Here is a 6943-nt window from a genome sequence, read left to right on the forward strand (position 1 = left end):
CAGCCAAGCCACAATGCTGGGCTGGGTCACACACTGGTCCGGCGCATTCTCAGAGGCCGCCGCCGTCGTCTTCCACTAATCCATCTCCAGAGCAGGTACTGATGCACAAACCTTGCCTGGCTTGTCGTCAACGCCAGCACGGCGCCAAACAACGCCACCGTCCTTTGCATATCCATCCACACACGCCTGTCGCCCTCCGCAATGCCATGCCGCCGGGATCCGCCGTCGGCCTTGCGGTAGATGTAACACCGCTCCTCCTCTTGTCCCCTCCAGCCAGCACTTGCTCCAAAACGATGCCCCGGGGAGGGAGAATGACACCGAAGGCGCCGTCATCATCCGATCCGGTAGACCCAGATCTAGGGTTTCTCCTAGAACATCCCGATCAAGTTGACGTGACCTGCAACAACGATGCCTCGAGAAGGAAACGACGTCAAAGACGCCGCCATCATCCGCCAAGACTGCAATTAGGCGTGGTTTTCACCGGAAGCCACGTCGTCCCGATCTTGCGGCTTGCTGGAACCGCACAGAGGTTCACCATGAAGACGTATGCCGCCACCGGTTCTCCGGCGGAGATCCTCCATCCCCTCACCGGAGCCCTCATTGCGCCGCCGCCATGAAGAGTTGACGACGGATCTGGGTGGGATCCAGATCCGCGGCCGCCGCCATGCCCACCATCGCCGGAGACCTCGGATCCCACGGGTCATGGAGGGTAGCGCGACCGCCGCACGACCAGGGGCGCCGCCCTGGCCGCTGCGCGCAACTCCCTCCCAGCCACGCCCTAGCCGCACCAGGAGATCGTCGCCGCGTCCAGATCCCGGTTCCTTCGGCGTCGGGCGCGCCGCCACCGCGACCTATGCCGGCGGCAGCGCGGATGGGGAAGCAGCAGCGCGAGTGCCTCTGGCGGCGCGAGCATTCGCCCCTGGGGAGACGACGCGAGGGTCGGGTTCTCATATGTCCTGCGTCATATAGTTAATCATTGACTTGCCATATTATCAGTACCCATCTTTACTTTGGCTCCCTTGAGTTCTTCCCATCTTTTGACTTCCCTGTCGCCAGTTTACTCATTGATGGATAGGTTTTCATAAATTTTTGCAAAGTTTTGCGCGTTTATGCTTTATTATAAACTCTCTGCAGGCAATAGTTTGAAGATGATACCAAGTTACCAAAGTTGTGCATCCCAGCTTGGTTATTGCAGAGTTACACTTTGTCTGGATCTACACCATCCTTTGCAAACAATAGATACTAGGTACTAGTGCTACCTACGCTCCTTTTGCCATACTCATTTTCTCAAAAATATTTCTAGTAGGTCTATTTCATAGCAGAAGTAGTTCCACTTTATTGCTCATGCCATACCCACACACTTAACACAAAGCATACACATTTTTGGAACTCGATGACAACGGTGGCTGTGACTAATATATAAGCCTTTTGAGCTCTAAATAAGGAAGCCTGGAAACTGCTGTGTTAATTAGCACATTGGGAAAATGGGAACATTTGACAATGCCAGCCAATTATTACAATCTTTTATTGAGTCTTCTGTAAATGCCGGGATGGATAAGAAATGGCAGCTTGCAACAACTTGCTGATCTCCACACGCTTCAGTTGCTCGATGGTGCTCCTTCACTGGAGTGATTCTTGTGAAATTTGTCTCTTATTGCTAGCAACTCTTTCAGAGCATCTCCAATTTGCGGGCGATCTGTTGGTGTCTCCTCTGAACATGAAATTCCAATACGCAGAATCGAAGTGATGCAAGCTGTTCTCAGATCTCTGCTCTTGTTAGAGTTGGACTTGTCTCGTTTATCATTTTCCATCTCTGGTAATAACCATTGGTCAATGACATTAGCCATCTTGTCTGGCAGTGCCATCTGAACATACTTGCGAAGGCCAAAAACATCCCCAAAATCAATGTCTGTTGGTCTTTTTCCAGTGAACATTTCTAGCAGCAATACGCCATAGCTATAGACATCACCTTGGGTTGTGACTTGATTGCCAACTCCATACTCTGAAATCAACAAAAGCAGTTGTAAAAGAACTGACTCTACAAGCTACATATGTCTATCTATTTAACGAATTAGATAAAGTTCATTTCTGATGCACTACATTTCTGAGTGTACAATACTATACATATTTGAGTTGTTTTTCCATTCTAGAAAACTTAGTTTCGAAATATACTCGTCTAATTGGGAATAGAAGTCCTAATTAAATTTTTACCGGAGCCTGCTTTCTGGACTATATATAAAAGTATAAAATTTGGAAACTGCACCTGGAGCGGCGTAACCAATTGTTCCTCTCATTGATGCCCAGCCACTTGAATTCTCCAAGTCTTGAAGTACAAATCTTCCAAGCGCAAAATCACCAACATGAGCAACCATGTCACTGTCGAGGAGAACATTGCTTGGCTTAAGATCACAGTGAATAATCGGCAATGGCTTATGTTGGTGAAGATATTCAAGTGAGAATGCCACATCAATTGCAATGCCTAGCCTCACAATGTGATCTATTGCCTTCTGTTCACCACCCCCCATGATCTGCTGGTGTAGCCATTCATCTAAGTTACCGTTTGGTAGGAATTCATATACAAGGGCCTTGAAATCATGACCCTCAAAATCAATACTAGAGCATACTGTCAGTATCTTCACAAGGTTCCGATGTCGAGCGCATCTCAGTGTCTCGCATTCTGCAATGAAACTTTGAGAAGCACCACGTCGCTTGAGGTTGAGCACCTTCACAGCAACAACTACTTGTTGGTCATTGCTTCGCATACTTCCCTTGTAGACCGAGCCAAAACTTCCTACTCCAGTGAGGTTGGCGGAAGCAAAACCATTTGTTGCGTTGAATAATTCAGCATAAGAAACCCTCATATATTGCTCACTGGTGAGTGATATTTGTATGCTTGATTTCATCTTCCTGCTCCTATGATAGAGTATGAACAGTGCAGATACTAATGTGATAAATAAAGTTGCACTGCATATGGAGATTATCACGACAAGTTTCCTGGATGCTTTCTTGATGGTGTGGTTGGAACAGGGTGGCAATTTCTATTGAGAGATACCACCACATAGGCCATCATTTCCGGTGATCGAGATTGCCGTCGCATTGAGGAATACCCCATGTTTTGGGACTTCACCTTCAAAATTGTTGAATGATAGATTCGGAGCAGAAATGCCTTTCAAATTTCCAAGAAACTGAGGGATGCCACCGGACAAATTATTGCTGGAAAGGTCAAGCACCAACAGACCTTTTAGTTGCTCCATCATTTGTCAAGCTGGTCAAAAAGCCCCAATCAGCATCATTTGTTGCTTTGAGCTTATTTTTTGAAAGGGCCACAACCGACAACCTGTTTTGTCGAGCTCCAAGACAATTGGGAATTTCACCTGACAAAGAGTTATACACTGCTTGCAGAATTTGAAGCCTAGAGGCATTGCACATGGATGGTGGAATTTTTCCATGAAATTGGTTGATATCCGCAACAAAAGTTTGTATGTTTGGAAGCTTATTGCCTATTTCAAGAGGAAAAGACCCACTAAGACGATTGCTTTGTAGCCCTATATCTTCAAGAGCGGAAAGGTTGAGCAGCGAAGGAGGAAAAGAACCTTCCAGTTTATTATAGTCTAGACGAAGGGTCATCAGGGCACCAAGATTTCCAAGGGAATGTGGTATGTGACCTGAAAGATTGTTTTGCGAAAGATCAAGGTTCGTGAGCACCTGAAGGCTGCCTAATGATTCCGGGATGCGCCCTGTGAGGCCATTTTGCTGAAGACTAAGAAACACTAGCGACGAGAGATTGCCCAGCCAAGCAGGGATCCTTCCTTTGATGCTGTTCGCTCCTAGTTCAAGGACTAGAAGAGATGAAAGGTTTTGCAGAGGTGGTAGGCTCCCTGTTAGTTTGGCTGAAGAGATGCTGATTGGAGTGCTGAAAGGTTTGCAAGTGAAGCAGGAATGGAGCCTCCCAGCAGGTTATAACCCAGGCCTAGTCCAACAAGGTTGACAAGACCACCTATCTCCCGTGGGATCCCCCCAGATAGGTTGTTGAACTGCAGATTGAGCATTCTTAGGTTTGCAAGGCTCCCGATCCCTGGCGGGATGCTTCCTGTCAGAGTGTTCTGGCCAAGACTGAGTACCTTGACACCACTCAGCAGGCAGAGCTCCTGTGGTATTCCGCCGTGAAACCTATTGCTGTACAGCAAAAGGTTCTCAAGACGGCTGTGTTGGAATTTTGATCTCAGGTCAAAACTGACCGAGAGAAAAAGGGGAGTTAGTTCCCTTCGTCTGTGCTATGATCGGAGGCACGAAATAACAACTTCTGGTTTCGGTCCCGGTTCCCTAGCCCTTGGTATATAAAGAGAGAGCCCCTTATTGTGGGAAGTGTGGATTTTTGACACGGTAAGTAAGAAACTCTCTAACCACCGATCCTAAAGAAGGGCAAAGGGACTCGAAGGCCGTCTACCACCGCCGGCCACCTCCATAGCAGTGCCGGCGGCACCCTGTACGTCTACACCGACCAGCTGCTGCGTTACCCATCTGCTGCCTTTCTTCTCCGGCAATCTCCTCGCTGTTGGAGACGCTAATTTAGGTGGAGACGTGGAGCCATGGGCTACACAAGGGGTGCACAAGCAGGCAGCAAGTTTCTCTCGGTACTCAGTAAGAAATCGCAAGAACTCCTCTCTGTTAATCTGTTTTAGGTGGTCTAATACTAGGCTCAAGATCCTATTCATGTCATGTCTAAAGTATATTTCTAACAATGGTATCATGAGCATGTTTATGCCTAGATTAGATCCCTGCAGATTTTCTGTTTATCATGGTTAAGTCATAATGATTTCGGATTAAGATCGATGGTTAATGCCTATAGATTAATGCCCTCTCTTAAGTCAATGATATATGTTCAGGTTAATTGGTTTTGGTAAGGCCTAATTGCTATGGGTTAATGCTAATTAGACAGAAAGTTCAATCTATTCTGTCAGAATTAATTGAGCAAAGCTTCCGCATCAAGTTCCATGATACAATCAGCACGTTTCAATCCCAGGTTTTAGCAATTAGAAGGAGGTGATTTGGCAAACTAATGAAAACCCCCAAATTTTGTTCTCCAAAATCACCAAATCCAAACCATAGAGGAGGAATCCGCAAATCCCCAGCCCCGACGAAAGAAATTAAAGGAAAGAGGGGCTGGGCCTTATGTTGATGACGCCGGCCTGCGGGTCCGCACGGCCGCCGCCGTGCGAGTACGCCATGGGCGGGACACCGCCGTCCCTCGAGACGACGCACAAAAGCACCCGTCGGCGCCTCCCTTATGGACGCACGTTGCGTGGCAGTCGCCGCGCACGTTGCCGTTGCCTCCTGATGTCGCGGTCGCCGGCGCTCGCCTCCCCGCCTCGCCGTCCAGCGCGTTGTGCGCATCGCTGGCGGGGATCGGCTCACAATCTCGCCATGTGCTCGACACGGCGAGCGCCGTTCGGCGAAGGAGCGCGCGGCCTTGAGGCCAGGCACGCTGCTCCGACGAACGGAGCTGCTGCACCGCCATGGCCGGTGTGCCTCTGGTCGCCGCGGGGGTCGTTTTCCTGTGGGAGCCAAGGAAATCGGCGAGAGAGAGGGGAAATGAGGCTAGGGTTTGACCCATTGCCGTTTTTTGTTCCGCCTCGGGCTAATCTGGCCCGTCGATTCGACCGGACGGTCGAGATCGATGCGGGGCTCAGGGCGGCCACGGGCGCTTAACGAGCCAAATGTGCCAGTGGGCTACAGCCCAAACTGTTTAAAAAAAACGTTTTTTTTGCTGATTTTCTCTGCTGGCCCGAACTTTTAATGAGCAGTATGGGTCGAAATTGACGTTATGTGCATTTTCCTTTTATTCAATGCATTTTTTAATTATGCTTATCCTCAAAATGTTTTTTTTGCACTGTTATAAAATGAAAGCAGCCAGAAATTCATGCTATAATGTTCTAATTTTCTGAGTGAGAAAATTTATATGCCCCAAATCATGTGAAATAATGTTAACAATGATATAGTTCTATTAATGGGAAACCGTGGGTTATTATGGCCGAATTATATGCTTTAGGCATTTTTCTTTGTCGGTGCATTTTTTTAGTAATGTTATTGTGATGTTTATGCACCAACAATATGTTTTAATTGCATGAAGGTATGTTAAAAATCACGTTTAAGTTTCCTAGTAGGAAATTTTATGTGTATTTTTTTTAATGTGATGGTCATGTGATATCGTTTATGTTTTTTTTGGGTAATTGTCACTTTTTGTGCCATTTTACTGATGGAATTGTAGTGGCATAAAATGATGTGTATTGTGAGCAATTTCCCATGATTCACTGTAAATTTTCTGGATATTTTATTTGGAAATTTATATTGATGCACCCTTATGACATTTCATAATGGTCTGGTTGGTACTAATGGCCTAAGGCCACCTCATGAAAAATGTTAATGGTCGTGTGGTGTGGTTTTCCGCGCTGCACTATGCATCTATAATGTTGGGCTAGTGTGCTCATTGGCAAATACTAAAGATTATGTCGGTTCATTTTCTATTGTATAATTAAAATATGCAATATTGAAAATAAGCATGATTGGCCAAATGGTGTTGATAAAATTATGGTTGATTTCTAAACAAAGAAGTTTTGTTTAATTTTTTTTACATGATATGAAATACCATATTCATTATATGACATTATTAAGAAATCTATCCAATTTGACTGTTATAATTTACCAAATACTATATATTATTTGGCGAATCCTTATGTATGTCCAAATTTTATAATTTGGAAAATCTTATGATACCCTGACAATAGTGGTAATGTCTTTTTCACTCTGAATGTCAATTTTAATATTTACTCTCTCACAATGACATTTATACTTTTGCGTTAATCCCAATGTCATTTTCATTTATGTCATTGAGAATTTTAATTAGAATTTTGACACTTATGTTTAATGTTATTTTATTGTCCAT

At 45.7% G+C, this 6943-nt stretch overlaps 1 pseudogene; it reads right to left on the reverse strand.

Moving 5' to 3' along the window:
* Positions 1-1316: 1316 nt before the first annotated feature.
* Positions 1317-5518, reverse strand: LOC123139172 (receptor kinase-like protein Xa21; annotated as a pseudogene).
* Positions 5519-6943: the final 1425 nt, after the last annotated feature.

This window comes from Triticum aestivum, chromosome 6B (assembly GCF_018294505.1).
Source record: "Triticum aestivum cultivar Chinese Spring chromosome 6B, IWGSC CS RefSeq v2.1, whole genome shotgun sequence".
NCBI classification, from domain to species: Eukaryota; Viridiplantae; Streptophyta; class Magnoliopsida; order Poales; family Poaceae; genus Triticum; species Triticum aestivum.